Below are 18,454 nucleotides of genomic sequence, written 5' to 3' on the forward strand. Positions count from 1 at the left end.
GCCCTGCTAGGATGCAGACCACTGTTGCTTGTGATAGAACCATGCTGTGTATTTCTCTTTAGTGGCTTGTATCTCCTTTGAGGAATTGTAGAGCCTTCAGAACTTGTGCACCATACAATATTGTTTACCTCACTGAAGGTCTGAGTGCTCTATCTTGTCATTTACATCCTGAGATCTCAAAAACGTTTCAGCCCTCCCAGTGGTAAGGAAAAAAATGGAACCTGTGATTATAGACAGGATGAGACACTTTCTGTCTTGCTAGGATGGAGACCAGAGCTTCTTGGGAAGATTGGTGCTGTCAAATTCTCTATGGAGGCGTGTCCCTCCATTGGGGAAGGAATAAACCCTCATTCCTTGGGGGCATTCAAACTGTTTCAAGGTCCCCAAGTTCTCAGTGCTCCATCATTTCTTGTTTTTAAATTTATTCATTTATTTATTTGATCTTTTTTTTGTGAAAACAATGTACAGAGGAGTTACAATTACATGTGCAAGATAATGAGTACATTTTTTGTAAAGTATTGTAAGGTCCTCCTTTGTTTCCACTTCCCATCTTTTCCCATCCTCCTCCTGCCCTCCTCAACAGTCCTCCCCGCTCCCAGATCCCCCACCACTCACAAACCTAAGTTATAAAGTTCGTTTTGGACATAACGACTTGTACATCACATTTTTGCAATGGGTCCACCTGTGTCCCTATTTAAACGAATTGTTTCTCCCCTTCCCCTCCACAAATTATACCGACATGAAATACAGTAAGAGCAGTGATTATATAATGGGGGATTGACTTACAAAGTAAAAAAGAAATGATCTTATGAATGTGTCATAAACAATTGGTTGAAAGCAAATAAAAAATATTTGAATACATATCTTAGGGTTCATTTCATTAGCATCACCTTATCTGACTTTCTCTGCTTTACTCAAACTTTCCTTTGCATGCTGAACTCGCTTACACTGGTCAGCTCTCCCAGAATTGGAAGAAAAGAACTGGACTGATTAGTGTGGATGGACAGTGTAAGCGGCTTTCAGCCATACTAGGATACAGTCCTGAGTAACTTGGGTTTGAAAGATCCTGTCTATTTCTATTTAGAGGCTGGTCTCTCCTTTGGGGAAGGTGTAGATCATTGAGCATTTGAGCCCTGAAAAACAATTTTGTTTTAAGGCGCCGAATTTCTGTGTTGCTCTATCTTGTTGTTTGCATCCTGTGCTTCCAAACACTTTTCAGCTCTCCCAGAATTGCAAGGAATATAATTGGACCTGTTGTTGTTGACAGTATATGGAACTTTCAGTCTTGCTAGGATGTAGATTAGGGCTTAGTGGGAAAGGTCGGAGCTGTCCATATATGGAGGTTTGTCACTCCATTGGGAAAGTAGTAGAGCATTCTCACGTTGCAACAATGAGAAGTACAATTTGTTATGTCCAAAACGAGCTTTACAACGTCGGTGCAGGGGGGGGGGAAGGGGAGGAAGGAGAAGAATTGGGATTGAGGGGGAGGGGGGAGGCTGGGAAGGGATGTGAAGGGTAAACAAAGGAGGAGGCTGCAATGCTTGGTAAAAAATGTACACATTATCCTGCCCCTGTAATTGTAACCCCTCTGTACCGTATGTTCACAAATAAAATAAAATTAAACTAAAAAAAACACAAACTGTTTTAAGGTCATCAATTTCTGAGTGCTCTATCTTGTCATTTGCATCCTGAGCTCGCTAACACAGGTCAGCTCTCCCAGAATTGGATGAAACAAATTTGACTGGGCTCTGTGGACAGTGTGAGGGGTATTAAGGCCTGATCGATGCAGACCAGAGTTGCCTGGGCGAGAAAAATGTAGTCTATTTCTATTTAGTGGCTTTTCTTTCCTTTGGGGAAGGTGTAGAGCACTCACAACTTGGGGACCTTAAAAGAATTGTTTTAAGGTCCCCAAGTTGTGAGTGCTCTTTCTTGTTATTTGCATCCTGTGCTCCCAAAACCTTCTCAGCCCTCCCAATATTACAGAGAAAACTTTTGACCTATGGCTGGTGATACAGAGAGGGGCTGTGAACCATGCCAGGATGCACATAGGAGCTACTAGAGACCGAAAGATGCTGTCTATTTCTCTTTCGTGGCTTGTCTCTTCATTATGAAAGGTGGAGACTATTCACAACTGAGGCGCCAAAAAACAGTTCTGTTTTAAGGTACCCAAGTTCTCAGGGCTCCATCTTGTCGTTTTCATCCTCAGCTCCCTAACACTGCTCAGCAATCCCAGAATTGCAAGGAAAAAATTGGGACTGGTTAATGGGGACAGTGTGAGGAAGTTTAAGCCCTGCTAGGATGCAGACCGAAGATGCCTGGAATAGACTGATGCTGTCTAACTCTCCTTAGTGCCCTGTCTTTCCTTTGGGCAATGTGTAGAGCATTTAGAACCTGGTCACCGTAAAACAATAATGTTTTCAATCACCGAGGTTCTGAGTGCTCTATCTTGTTCTTTGCATCCTGAGTTCCTAAACACTTTTGACCTCTCTCAGAATTAAAAGGTAAAAAATTTCACCTGTTATTGTAGACAGAATGAGGCACTTTCAATATTGCTAGGATGCAGAGTAGAGCTTCTTGGGAAAGATGGGTGCTGTGAATTTCCCTTTGGAGGCGTGTCTCTTCCTTGGGGAAGGTGTAGAGGCCTACTTCTCTTGGGGCCTTAAGACTATTCTAGGGTCCCCATATTCTGAGGACTCTACCTTATCGTTTGTACCTCTGTTCCCTAACACTGGTCACTTCTCCCAGAATTGTAAGAACAAAGTTGGACTGTTTACTGTGGATAGTTCAAGGGTCATTAAGCCCTGCTAAGATTCAGAGCTCAGTTGCCTGGGACAGAACAATGCTTTCTGTTTCTCCTAAGTGGCTTGTCTCGCTTCTGGGAAAAGTTGAGAGCACTTAGAACTTGGAGACCTTAAAACAGTTTTTATATGGTCCCCAAATTGTGAGAACTCTCTCTTGTTGTTTGCTTACTGTGATCCCAAACCATCTACAGCTCTCCCAAAATTGCAAGGAAAAAAGATTGACCTGTCGATGGTGACACCAAGAGGGGTTTGAACCATTCCAGGATGCACACAGGGGCTGCTAGAAACCCAACGATGTTGTCTATTTCTCTTCGGAGGCTGGTCCTTTCTTTTTCAAAGGTATAGAGCATTCAGAACCTTGGCACCATAAAACAATTTTGTTTTAAGTTCCCCACATTCTCAGTGCTCTATCTTGTCGTTTTCTACCTGAGCATCCTAACACTGGTCAGCCCACCCTGAATTGCAAGGAAAAAATTCAGACTTGTTACTGTGGACATTGTAAGGGGCTTCAAGCCCTGCTAGGATGCAGACCGTTGTTGCCTGTGATAGAACCACACTGTGTATTTCTCTTTAGTCACTTTTATCTCCTTTGAGGAATTGTAGAGCCTTCAGAACTTGGGCACCATACAATATTGTTTACCTCACCGAAGGTCTGAGTGCTCTATCTTGTCGTTTACATCTTGAGATCTGAAAAACTTTTCAGCCCTCCCAGTGGTAAGGATAAAAATGGAATCTGTGATTGTAGACAGGATGAGACACTTTCCTGTTTTGCTAGGATGCAGACCAGAGCTTCTTGGGAAGATTTGCGCTGTCAATTTCTCTACGGAGGCGTGTCCATCCTTTGGGGAAGGAGTAAACCCTCACTGCTTGGGGGCCTTCAAACTGTTTCAAGGTCCCCAAGTTCTGAGTGTTCCATCTTTTCTTGTTTTTAAATTTATTTATTTATTTATGTGTTCTTTTTTTGTGTGAAAACAATGAACAGAGGAGTTACAATTACATGTGCAAGATAATGAGTACATTTTTTATAAAGTATTGTCCTTCTTTGTTTCCCCTTCACATCTTTCCCCATCCTCCTCCTGCCCTCCCCCACAGTCCTCCCCGCTCCCATACCCCCCACCACTCACAAACCAAATTTGTAAAGTTAGTTTTGGACATAACGACTTGTACATCGCATTTTTGCAATGGGTCTACCTGTATCCCTATTTAAACGAATTGATTTTCCCCTTCCCCTCTACAAATTATACCGACGTGAAATACAGTGAAAGCAGTGGTTATACAGTGGGGGAGGAACTTACAAAGTAAAAAAGAAATGATCTTATGAATGTGTCATAAACAATCGCTTGAAAGTAAATAAATCATTTGAATACATATCTTAGGGTTCATTTCATTAACATCACCTTATCTGACTTTCTCTGCGTTACTCAAACTTTTGTTTGCATGCTGAACTCGCTAACACTGGTAAGCTCTCCCAGAGTTGGAAGAAAAAAATTGGACTGGTTACTGTGGATGGACAGTATAAGGGGCTTTCAGCCATGCTAGGATGCAGATCGGAGTAACCTGGGTTAGAAAGATGCGGTCTATTTCTATTTAAAGGCTTGAGAATTTGAGCACTGAAAAACAATTTTGTTTTAAGGCGCCGAATTTCTGTGTTGCTCTGTCTTGTCGTGTGCATCCTGTGCAAGCACTAGAGCATGTGGAAGAAAAAAAGCCCAGCACTTTTTTTGTTAATCGAGAATCTTACCAAAAGAACAAAATTTACTGTTGAGACTTCCTTCAAGAGATCAAGAGGTGATAATTTAACTGTCACCCACAATTTCCTGCTAGCTTTGCTCTGTGTGTGTGTGTGTGTGTGTGTGTGTGTGTGTGTGTGTGTGTGTGTGAGTGTGTGTATACTAGTGCCTTGAGTCACAATCTTTTTTGCTCAGGTTTGCCGCTTGACCTCTACAGCCAGGCCCTGAGTTCAGCTAGTTGGTGATTTACTGGAGGTGAGTCTCATGACTTCCCCACCTGAGCTGGCTTCAAACGATGATCCTCATATCTCAGCCTCCTGAGTAGCTAGGATGACAGGTATCAGCCACTAACTTAAGTGTCATTCTTTGCCTTTATAACAGAGTAACAGGGGATATCTATATCTGGCATTATGGGTTGTTGTTTTTTCATTTTCACTCGATAAACACTAAGTGTAGGTGTTTAAATTTCTTCAGCTTTTGTTAGTTTGGGTAGTTTTCTCTTCCCTTCCAAATTCCTAAACCTCTCATTCTATCCTCAGAACATAGTCTCCCTCAAATTCTGTTAGAAAAGTGTAAAATTGTCTCCTAAAAGAACAAAGAAGTCCGGTACCCATGGCTCACATCTGTCATCCCAGCTATTCAGGAGGCTGAGCTCTGAGGATCACAGCTTGAAGCCAGCCCAGGCAGGAAAGTCTATGGGAATCCTATCTGCAATGAAAACTATAGCAAAAACTACAAATAGAGATGTGACTCAAGAGATAGAGTACCAGTCTTCAGCACAAAAGTTCAGAGACCAAATGCAGGCATTGGTTTCAAGGCCCAGGATTGGCACACAGACAAAACAATGAACAAAGAAATGACAGGCTGAATTTATGACACCTTTGGGTAAGCATTGCCATTTGCACGAGGGTTTACCATGTTTGCTAAAGGTGGAACTTGCTGATAACCTAGTTTCTGCTAGGACAACAAAATGAATTTTTTTCCCAAATACAGAACTTTCCCATTCTGGCAACTGATCCCAATCAAAAGGGAAAAAAGTCAGAGCTCTGTCTCTGATCTTTCACATAATTCTCTTTGCTGAAGTAAAACCAAAGGAAAAAAAAATAATTCTCTCCAAAGCTATATGAGTATCATCTGAAGCTGGGATTTACTTCTGGCAGGAATTCAGCCAAATGCATTCTCTAGATTCATACATGTTTTAGTAAATACAAATGACTTACAAGCCAAAAGCTTTTCCCAATTTTGCAGACTTGTGTGGGGTTGTGTCAGTGCATGTGTGTGTGTGTGTGTGTGTGTGTGTGTGTGCAAGTCCTGGGCCTTGAACTCAGGGCCTAGGCACTGTCCTTAGTTTTTTGTTTATTTTTAACTTCAGGATGGCACTCTATCTCTTAAGCTACACCTCTGCTTCTGGCTTTTGCTGGTTAATCACATAAGAGCCTCACTGACTTTTCCTGCCTGGACTGGCCTTAAGCAGTGATCCTCAGATCTCAGCTGGGATGTCAGGCATGAGCCACCAAAGCCCTGCTTCAGGACAAATTCTGCAAGGGTTGCAGTATACATTGCAAGATTATGATGACTAGTTTGCAATCCTGCCCCAGTGCAAACGAAGTTAGGCACCAACTAAACTGGGAAAGACAAAAAGAGGAAGAAGAGGGAAGAGGAAGAAGAGGGAAGAGGAAGATGAGGAAGAAGAAAGAGGAGGAAGCAAGTAACAGAAACACACCTCTGCTCCCCTCCAACCCACTTCCCATTCATTTCTAGGCACAAAAATGTTACCCCAACTCAAGCTACACATCCCAGATCCAAACTTCCCTCCCTCCATCCCAGACTGAGCTGCCTTTGTGGCAGAGTGCAATCTTAAGGAGCCTCACCTGGAATTGTCTGCCTTAGACTCATGAATGAGGTTACTTTTTTACCTGTTTTCCTGCTTTCTGTGACCTCTGTGGAAGAGGAATCTCCTTGTAACATTACCAATGTAGAATCCAGAGATGTCATTTTTTTTTTCCTCTTGGCTCTTTTTAGGCAGAACGACTGAGGCTAGGACTCATGGATGTAACCTTGGAGCTGGCTACGATCACATCAGAGCTGGATAAACACATTTCCTAACAGCCAGACCCCTTTCCTGGTTCCTAGCCCTCAGAGAGAAAACAAAACAAAACGAACCCATTAGTGGAATTAGGATATGAAGAATGCATAAGAAATGACATTGATCCATAGGTTCAGAATGAATTTTACAATGACCTGGTGTCTCTCAATTTCTACCCATTTAAACCACACATTCCAGGATAAAATAATGGGGAGGGGAGATAAGGGAGTGTTGGTGGGCAGGGAGAATTCCCAGCTGAGATTAATTCAGATAATAATAATAAAAAGGCAAGCACCTAAGCTGAGATCCCTTAAAAAAAATAATGAACTCTGGCAGGCAGCTGATAGGCTGAGAGTCTGAGATCTGATCAGGGATCAAAAGGAGATAAGCAGGAAAGTTTATGAAACTCCTTAACCACCAGAAAGGAGTTAAGTGGAGCAGAGGTGGCTTACATGGTACATTGCCAGCCTCAAGTGAAAAAGCTCAAGATAGCACACTTAAAATAATAATAAAAAATGCGGCTGGGAAGGTGGCTCAGTGGTAGAGTGCTTGCCGTGCATGCCTGAGGCCCAAATAAGCAAAAAGAAAAATACTGGAAGTGGCGCTGTGGCTCACGTGGTAGAGTGCTAGCCTTGAGCCGAAGAGCTGAGGGACTGCGCCCAGGCCCAGAGTTCAGGCCCCATGACCGGACCCCCCCAAAAAAAAAATAATAAAAAAATTAAAATTAAAAGCAAAACAAAAAGAAGATGAAATCCACATCAAAAAAGACTCCACAGAAAAAATAATTTCTTAAAGCATGAAGGGCTAGGAGTATGACTCAAATAATAGAGAGTTGCTTAACAAGGAATAGAAGAAAAAAAAACGAAAAAGCACCTTCTAACTGCTCAAATCCACAGGTTATTCTAAGACCAGACAGGAAAACCCTGCAAACCGGCCCTGCAGAGAGAAATCCGCTCAAACCAGGCAGAGTAGCACTCAGTCTCAGTACTCACACGCCTGAAGAGAGTCTCACACAGCAAAGTCGGTCTCTAGAAGCCGAACTGCGCCAGAAAAACAGAGAAAATGCCACATAAATAGCAGATATGATTCTGCCCAACACAGAATTCAAGCTAAGTCCGCTGGACATGCAAGACACTTGCAGAATCTCTCCTTCAGGAGGATATTACAATTCTAAATATCTATTCGCCAAACAATGGAGCACCCAAATTTATCAAAGAAACACTACTTTCCCTCAAATCCCATATAGATCCAAAGACATTAATTGTTGGGGATTTTAACACACCACTCTCCCCACTAGATAGATCAACTCGGCAAAAACTCAACAGAGAAACCGCAGATCTAAACAGCTGCATAGATCAATTAGACTTAACAGACATCTACCGAACATTTCACCCAGCAGCATCAGAATACACGTTTTTCTCAGCAGCACATGGAACGTTTTCTAAAAGAGACCACATTTTAGGCCACAAAGCAAACTTGTCTAAATTCAGAAACATTGAAATTATACCTTGCATTCTCTCTGACAAGGAAATAAAATTAGAACTCAACACCAAAAGCCACCAAGAATGTCCGGTAACACATAGAGGCTGAACAACACACTGCTGAATCATGAGTGGGTCATGGAAGAGATTAGAAAGGAAATTCAATGTTCATGCTATTCAACGAAAATGAACACACAAACTACCAGCTCCTCTGGGACACAGCAAAGGCAGTACTCAGAGGCAAGTTTATAGCTCTGAGCTCCTACATCAACAAATTGGAGAGATCTGAAACCAACAATTTAATGACAAATCTAAACCTCCTTGAAAAAGAGCAGCAAGATAAACCCCAATCCAGTAGACGGAAAGAAATAATCAAAATTAAATCAGAATTAAATGAATTAGAATCCAAAAAAACTATAGAAAGAATCAACGAAACAAAGAGTTGGTTCTTCGAAAAGCTTAACAAAATTGACAGACCCTTAGCAAATCTTATCAGAGAAAGAAGAGAACACACCCAAATTAATAAACTCAGAGATGAGAATGGAAACATCACCACGGAAACAACCAAGATTCAGAACGTTATAAGGGAATACTTCTCAAAACTTTATGCTAATAAGTTTGAGAACTTGACAGAAATGGACCTCTTCCTAGCAAATATTGACATGCCAAAACTAAACCAAGATGAGTTAAACTATCTTAACAGCCCATATCAAACATTGAAATAGAAACAGCAATAAGAGACCTCCCAGCTAAGAAAAGTCCAGGACCAGATGGTTTTACAGCGGAATTTTACAAGGCCTTCAAAGCAGAGCTCACACCAATTCTCCTCCAACTCTTCAATGAAATTGAAAGAGAAAGCTCACTACCGAACACATTCTATGAAGCCATCATAACCCTCATCCCAAAACCAGGCAGGGACTCATCAAAGAAAGAGAACTATAGACCCATTTCTTTGATGAACATTGATGCAAAACTTCTCAACAAAATTTTGGCCAATCGACTTCAACAATTCTTCCAAAAAATCATACACCACGATCAAACAGGATTCATTTCTGGGATGCAAAGCTGGTTCAATATACGCAAATCAATTAATATTATTCATCACATCAACAGGAACAAGAATAAGAACCACATGGTTATCTCAATAGACGCAGAAAAAGCATTCGACAAGATCCAACACCCCTTTATGATGAAGGTTTTGGAAAAACTAGGAATCCATGGAACATTCCTCAATACAATAAAGGCTGTATATGACAAACCTACAGCCAGCATTATACTCAATGGTGAAAAACTAAAGCCATTTCCTCTTAACTCAGGAACAAGACAAGGATGCCCCCTCTCTCCACTTCTCTTCAATCTAGTATTAGAATGCCTAGCTACAGCAATAAGACAAGATGCAGACATAAAGGGAATTCAAATAGGGAAAGAAGAAATAAAACTCTCCCTCTTTGCAGACGACATGATCTTGTATTTAAAGAATCCCATAGACTCCACTCCCAAATTACTCAAGCTGATTCAAAACTTTGGCAAAGTAGCAGGTCACAAAATTAACCCCCTAAAATCAATGGCTTTTCTGTATGCCAACAATGAGAAAAGTGTGGCTGAAATTAGGAAAGCAACTCCATTTGTAATAGCCCCACAAAAAATAAAATACCTAGGAATTAACTTAACTAAAGAAGTGAAGGACCGTAGGTCCCATGGTTTCCCTTATTTGTAATATCTAGTATATGTATGAGTCAAGCGGAAAAGGTCAGATAATGTGATGTCAGGAAAATGAACCCTTAGATGTGTATTTTAATGTTTTTTTCTTTCATGCATGTGTTTCTAACACATTTATAAGATTATCTCTTTGTTGCTTTGTATGTCCCTCCCCCACAGTATAACCCTTGCTTTCACTATATTTGATGTCAGTATAACTTGTGGAGGAGATGGGGAAAAACCAGTTGTTTAAGGATACAGGTGGACCTGTTGCAACAATGAGAAGTACAAGTTGTCTTGTCCAAAACGAACTTTACAACGTTGGTGTGGGGGGGGGGGGGCTGGGGGGGGCAGGAAGGAGAAGGATTGGGATTGGGGGGGAGGGGGGAGGCTGGGAAGGGATGTGAAGGGTAAACAAATGAGGAGGCTGCAATGCTTGGTAAGAAATGTACACATTATCCTGCCCATGTAACTGTAACTCCTCTGTACAGTATGTTCACAAATAAAATTAAATTAAAATAAAAAAAATTAAAAAAAAAGAAGTGAAGGACCTCTATGATGAACACTTTAAAATCTTGAAAAAGGAAATCAACACAGAACTTAAAAAATGGCAAAACCTCCTATGCTCCTGGATTGGAAAGATTAACATCGTGAAAATGGCAATACTTCCCAAGCTATCTACAAATTCAACGCAATACCTATCAAAATTCCACCCTCATTCTTCAAGGAAATAGAAGAGGCAATCAAAAAATTCATATGGAACAATAAAAGACCCCGAATAGCAAAAACGCTCCTCAACGGAAAGAACACTGCTGGAGGAATATCAATACCAAATTTCAAACTCTACTATAAAGCCATAGTGATCAAAACAGCTTGGTATTGGCATAAGAACAGACCTCAGGACCAATGGAATAGAATTGAAAACCCAGAAATGAACCTACAGACCTATAGCCATCTAATCTTCGATAATGGAGCTTAAAACAGTAGAATGGAAAAAGACAGCCTCTTCAGTAAATGGTGCTGGCAAAACTGGTTAACTACTTGTAGAAAACTAAAGCTAGATCCTTATATATCACCCTGCACCAGAATCAACTCCAAATGGATCAAAGACCTTGAAGTCAAAGCAGGCACTCTGAAAACATTACAGGATGGAATAGGAGAAACCCTAGGTCTCCTTGGCTCAGGCCGTAATTCTCCTAATAGAGACCCAGAAACACAACAAATCAAAGAAAGGTTGGACAAATGGGATTGCATAAAGTTGCAGACCTTTTGCAGGGCAAATGACATAGCTAGCAAGATCAATAGAAAGCCCACGGATTGGGAGAAGATCTTTACTAGCCATACAACAGACAAGGGTCTCATATCTAAAATATACTTGGAACTCAAAAAATTAAACCCCCCAACAACAAATCCTCAAAGAAACAACTGCCCAATAAATAAGTGGGCGAAAGACTTAAAGAGAAACTTCTCTGCAGAAGAAAGGATGGCCAATAGACACATGAAGAAATGCTCAACATCCCTAGCCATAAAAGAAATGCAAATCAAAACAACATTGAGATATCACCTCACTCCAGTTAGAACGGCAAAAATCAAGAACTCTAACAATAACAGATGCTGGAGGGGATGTGGACAGAAGGGAACCTTACTTTATTGTTGGTGGGAATGTAAACTTGTTCAACCACTTGGGAAAGCAGTATGGAGGTTCCTGAAAAGATTTCACATAGAGCTCCCCTATGACCCAGCAATCCCACTTTGGGGCATTTACCCAAATGTTTACAAAGAAGACCACACTAAAGCTACCAGCACAACTATGTTTATTGCAGCATTATTTACCATAGCTAAGATATGGAACCAACCCAGATGCCCCTCAGTAGATGAATGGATCAAGAAAATGTGGTATATATACACAATGGAATTCTACGCCTCCATCAGAAAGAATGACATTGCCCCATTTGTTAGGAAATGGAAAAACTTGTAAAAAATTATATTACGTGAAGTAAGCCAGGCCTAAAGAAACATAGGCCCCATGGTTTCCCTTATTTGCAATATCTAGTATATGTATGAGTCAAGCGGAAAAGGTCAGATAATGTGATGTTAGGAAAATGAACCCTTAGATATGTATTTTAAGGTTTTTTTCTTTCTTGCATGTGTTTCTAATGCATTTATAAGATTATTTCTTTGTTGCTTTGTATCCCCTCCTCCACAGTAAAACCCCTGCTTTCACTATATTTGATGTCAGTATAACTTGTGGAGGAGATGGGGAAAAACAAGTCTTTAAGGATATAGGTGGACCTGTTGCAACAATGAGAAGTACAAGTTGTCATGTCCAAAACGAGCTTTACAACGTCAGTGCGGGGGGGGGGGGGGCGGGGGGGTGAGGAGAAGGATTGGGATTGGGGGGGGGGGAGGCTGGGAAGGGATGAGAAGGGTAAACAAAGGAGGAGGCTGCAATGCTTGGTAAGAAATGTACACATTATCCTGCCCATGTAATTGTAACCCCTCTGTACAGTATGTTCACAAATAAAATTAAATTAAATTAAATATATATATATATATGAACGAAGCACCCTAGCTCAGAATTTTTTGCCATTGTACTGCCAGAGCCTGGATTTGAACTCAGGTCTGGGTAACTCTGTTGCACTGTGGGGGAAGGGGAAACTCACCATCCTTGAAAACACAAGGTCAGGCCTGGTCCCAGGGCCTGACCTGAAGCCCCAGCACTGGCAAAAAGATCTCTATTTACATACATGTGTGGAATGCATCCTGCATTCCGTGTAGTTCTTCTTTTTATTGTGTGTCTCAGTCATGGATGCATTTTGTCTTTTATTGCATAAGGTGACAGCTATAACTGTGCTGACAGAAATGTTAACTTCTTCCCATTTCTATAGAGTTGCCTATGCCTTCTCCATCCATGCTGAGAACCAGGACTTTCACAGGACAGGTAAACTGGTGGATCCATGCATGGCCTCACATCAGGATGATTCATTGGGCAGGGTTGGGATTTGAATTCAGAGCCTAGCAGGTCCAATTGGCTAAAGGGTCAAGGGGAGGACACAGGCTTGTGAACACCTAAGGAGCTAGGACCTTCTCAGGACCTGATGTCGAGCCCCAGGGAGGGCCAGGATAGTCATCAATTCATAATTTCAACAGAGTATCTGTATTAACATACGTGTGTAGACAGCTTCTTGCCTTTGGGGCACTCTTTCTCTTTCATTGTTTTCTAATTCATGGAGGTATTGTGCATTTTACTGAGTATGGTGACAGGTGTAACTGTGCTGACATGGATGACCAACTGTGCCCATGGTTCTAGGGTTGCTTATGAATTCATTCTCCATCATTGCTGAGACCAATGACATCCACAGGAGAGCAAAAAAGGCACAATGCCTGGCTTCTGACATCAGGATGAATCTTTAGTCAGTGCTGGGATTAGAACTCATGTCTGGGTAAACCCGTTGCACTGTGAGGGAATGGGAAGGTTACCATCCTTGAAGACTACAAGGTCAGGTCTGGTCCCAGGGTCTGAATTGAAGCCCTGGCACTGGCAAAAATCATATGCCCAACTATTTTATGCATGGGATCTCTATTTACATACATGTGTGGAATACATCATGCATTCATTGAAGTTCTTTTTATTGTGTGTCTCAATCTTGGATGTATTTTTTCTTTTATTGCTTATGGTGACAGATATAACAATGCTCACATGGATGGCAACCTATTCCCTTGTCTATAGAGTTGCATAGGCCTTCTCCATCCATGCTGAGAACCAGGACTTGCACACTACATGAATACAGGTGGTCCATGGGCTTCTAACATCAGGATGATTATTTTGGCAGTGTTGGGATTTGATATCAGAGGCTAGTAGGCCTAATTGGCAAAAGTGTCAAGGTGAGGACACAGACCTGTGAGCAACTAAGGAGCCAGGGCCTTCCTAGAACCTGACATCGAGCCCCAGGTAGGGCCTGGATAGTCATCAGTTCATAATTTCAACAGAGGATTTGTATTAACATTCATGTGTGGACAGCATTTTGTGTTCTGTGCACTCCTCCATCATTGGTGTTTAATTCATGGAGGTATTGTCCATTTTACTGAGTATAGAGACAGGTATAAGTGTGCTGACATGGATCACATTCTGTTCCCGTGGTTATAGAGTTGCTTATATAGCATACTCCATCCTAGCAGAGACTTATGTCTTGCACAGCACAGGAAAACAGGTGCAAAGATTGACTTCTCACATCAGGGTGATTATTTGGCAGTGCTGAGATCTGATCATGGCGCCTAGCATGCCCAATAGGTGAAGGAGGGGGAGCACAATAGTCATCCCTTCATGAGCTAAAGGTAGTATGCAAATAAGTACCTATTTGTATAGAATAGGAGAGATAGCGACCTGTGATGGCCTCCAATCTACCTTGTGATTACCAAATCTTGGATCTTCCCCGATGCCTACATTCACTACTGTGATGATTATGGTCACGCTTCATGAACTTTTCATTAAAACTAATCGATACCCCATGAGTCATGCCTTTCAATTCCTCCCAGCATCCTGCAGGAACTACTCATTGAAGGATAAGATTGATTGCATTCCCTGACCCTTCCTAGGTTAGGAAACGAGTATCTCAGGATATCTCGCCATTCCCTCATCGTAGGGGGCTGAACGGGATTCGACCTTGGGGCCTCGTGTCCGGTCTGACTTTAGTTTTTCACTATTAAGTATAATGCTTGCTGTAGCTTTGTCATATACAGCCTTTATTGTCTTGAGGAATATTATCTGGATTCCTAGTTTTACCAGAACCTTCATCATGAAGGGGTGCTGGATCTTGTCAAATGCTTTTTCTGCATCTATTGAGATAACCATGTGGTTCTCATCCTTGCTCCTGTTGATATGATAAATTATACTAATTGATTTGGGTATATTGAACCAGCATTGCATCCCTGAAATGAATCCTGTTTGATCATGATGTATGATTTTTTGGATGAATTCTTGAAGTCGATTGGCCAAAATTTTGTTGAGAAGTTTTGCATCAATGTTCATCAAAGAAATGGGTCTATATTCCTCTTTCTTTGATGAGTCCCTGCCTGGTTTGGGGATGTGCATTATGGTTGCTTCATAGGATGAATTCGGTAGGGATCTTTCTCTTTCAATTACATTGGAAAGTTGGTCGAGTATTGGTGTGAGCTATGCTTTGAAGGCCTTGTAGAATTCCGCTGTTAAACCATTTGTTCCTGGGCTTTTCTTAGATGGGAAGTCTCTTCTTGCTTTTTCTATTTCAATGCTTGATATGAGCCTGTTAAGATGGTTTAACTCATCTTGGTTTAGTTTTGGCATGTAAATATTTGCTAGGAAAATGTTCATATCTGCCAAGTTCTCAAACTTATTAGCAAAAGGTTTGAGAATTATTCCCTTATAATGTTCTGAATCTTGGTTTTTTCTGTGGTGATGTTTCCATTCTCATCTCTGAGTTTATTTATTTGGGTGTGTTCTCTTCTTTTTTCTGATAAGATTTTCTAAGGGACTGTGAATTTTGTTAATTTTTTCAAAGAACCAACTCTTTCTTTTCTTGATTCTTTGTTTTTTTTCTTGGATTCTAATTCATTTAATTCTGATTTAATTTTAATTATTTCTTTCCACCTAATGGATTGTGGTTTATCTTCCTGCTTTTTTCCAAGGAGGTTCAGATGTCTCATTAAATTGTTGGTTTCAGATCTCTCCAATTCGTTGATATAGGAACGCAGAGCTATAAACTTGCCTCTGAGTACTGCCTTTGCTGTGTCCCAGAGGAGCTGGAAATATGTGTGTTCATTTTTGTTGAATATCATGAACAGTTGATTTTCATTTCCAATCTTTTCCATGAGCACTGGGGGGTACAATCAACAGTTTGTTGTTCAGCCTCCATCTGATACAAGACTTCCTTTGTTGGCTTTTGGTGTTGAGTTCTAATTTTATTCCTTTGTGGTCTGAGAAGTTTCTGAATTTTATTCCTTTGTGGTCTGAGATGTTTCTGAATTTGGACATGTGTTTGCTTTGTGACCTAAAATGTGGTCTCTTTTTGAAAATGTTCCATGTGCTGCTGAGAAAAACGTGTATTCTGATGGTGCTTGGTGAAATATTCAGTAGCTGTCTGTTAGATCTATTTGATCTATACAGTTGTTTAGATCTGTGATTTCTCTGTTGAGTTTTTACTGAGTTGATCAATCTAGTGGGGGTAGTGATGTGTTGAAGTCCCCAACAATTAATGTCTTTGGATCTATGAGATTTGAGGGAAAGTAGTGTTACTTGGATAAATTTGGGTGCTCTGTTGTTTGGCGAATAGATATTTAGAATTGTAATATCCTCCTGAAGGAGAGATCCTGTAATTAGTATGTCAAAACCTTCTTTATCTCTTCTAATTAATTTTAATTTGAAGTCTATTTTATCTGACATTAGGATTGCAACTCCTGCTTGTTTATGGGGGCCATTTGCTTGGTCGATTTTGTTCCAGCCTTTCACTTTCAAAAAGTGTTTTTGTAATAGGCGAAGTGTTACTCCTGAAGGCAGTAGACAGAAGGATCTTGCTTTTTAATCCAGCTAGACAGTCTATGTTGCTTAATTGTAGAGTTAACTCCATTAATGTTGAGAGATAGGACTGAGAGGTATTGGAATTTTCTGCCATTTTTCCAAATTCGTGGGTTCTGTGGCAACTGGGTTCTTCTATGGTTCTTGGATTCTCAGTTTGGGTGAGGTTTCTTGGCCTTTATTGTGGTCTTGTTAGTTTTCTATGTGCAGGATATCTTTAAGTATCTTTTGTAGAGAAATATTGTTTCAGTTTTTCTTTGCTATGAACATTTTTATTTGACCTTCAGTTATGAAGGAGAGTTTAGCTGGGTACAATATTCTTGGTTGATAGTTGTTTGTCTTTAAGGCAAGCATACATCATTCCAAGCTCTTCTTACTTTAATTGTCTCTGAGGTGATTCTAATTGGTTTCCCTTTATAGCTGATTGATCTTTTCTGCTTGACAGCTTTAAGGATCTTTTCCTTGGTCTGAGTTGATCCTGTGCAGATTATAATGTGATGATGTGATATCCTGTTCTCGTCTGGTCTATTTAGGGTTCTAAAAGCTTCTTGTATCTAAATAGGCCTATCTTTTTGCATGTTTGGGAAGTTCTCTGCTAGGATCCTGTTAATCAAATTTCCTAGATCATTAACTTCTGTGTCTAGGTGCTCCTCTACACCCATTATCCTCAGATTAGGCCTGCTGATGGTGTCTTCCAAATGCTGAATAGATCTATCATATTTCTTGGACTTGTCTTGGATGGTTGTATGTTCTTTCTCTATAATATCTAGGCTCTCTTCAATCCCCAAGATTCGATCTTCTACATGGTCTAACCTACTATCAAGACTTTCTACTTTGTTATTATTTCTTTTCCTTCTAATTGGTCGGCGTTGATGGCTTCAAATACTTTGTTGGAGTTTTGTTTTAGATCTTGTATGATCTTCTTTATTTCCTTAATTTGGTGTTTTAGTGTTTATTCTCAAGTCACTTGGTTGATTGTTTATGGTTTCCTTAGACTTCCATTCCTTCTGTTGAGTCCCATTCAGCATTCCCTTTGTGTTCTCCTTGAATTCTTTCAGCTATCTGTTTATGGATTCTATGAATGCCTCTATTGATCTTTGTTTGTTCTAATCCTGCGTTACTCTTTGATTAGCTTCCTCACATTCACACAATTCCTGTAGTTCTCTTTGACTGTTCTCAGCCTGCTCACACCATTCTTGACTTTCTCTTTGTCTGTTCTCAGCCTGCTCTCACAATTACTATCTTTCTCTTTGACTGTTTTCAGCCTGCACACCCAATTCCTTTATTTCTCTTTGAGTGTTCTCAACATGCTCATGCAATTCCTGTATCAATCTTTGAATAGCTTCCTCACACTCATGATATTCCTGTATTGATCTTTGGTTTGCCTCCTCTCTTTCCATATCACAGTCACACTGAGTCCTTTGCAGGTTTTAATTTTTTCACTCACCATGTTTACCAGTAGTGTCTCTAGAGCTTTTTGGAAACTCTCCTCTGGATTATTCATTATCTGTTCTGTCCCCTGATTATCATGGGTGGGAGTTGAGACACCCGGACTTGCCATTTTTCTTGTGTTTTTCTGGCTTGTTCTCCCATTTGGTATAAAAGTAACACCAGTTTTGTGCTAGAACACTATTTTAAGGCAAAGATCCAACAAACGCCTGTCATTGCACAGTCAAAAGTCTGCAGATTCAATCTAGATCAACAGATACTGTCTATTCAACATCAAACAACTATAGACTAAGAACAGGAAAAAAGAATTTGGCAAACCAGAAATTATTAGGCTTAGGGAGTAACGTGGAGAAAAATAGGATTAAAGAGATGTGGAGAGGAAAAAGGAGAGTGAAATTAACCAAGTCCTAATCTCAAAGAGGGAAATGGATTGGACAGAATGATAGGAGAGAGAAAAAAAGAGAGAAGAAAAAAATGGAAAAACAAACATTTAAATTTAAAAAGTGAAACTTAAAAATTATCTAATTTTAAGGGTGAAATTGAGAGAAGAAAGGGATAGGATGAGAGAAGGGAAGGATAGGAAGGAGACATGAAAAAAATAAAAATACAAATTCTTAAAAAATTATATAGGTATAAAGAAGTAATATTGTTATTAAGGA

Source organism: Dipodomys spectabilis, unplaced genomic scaffold (genome assembly GCF_019054845.1).
Source record: "Dipodomys spectabilis isolate Male_0828 unplaced genomic scaffold, ASM1905484v1 ptg000216l, whole genome shotgun sequence".
In the NCBI taxonomy this organism is placed as follows: domain Eukaryota; kingdom Metazoa; phylum Chordata; class Mammalia; order Rodentia; family Heteromyidae; genus Dipodomys; species Dipodomys spectabilis.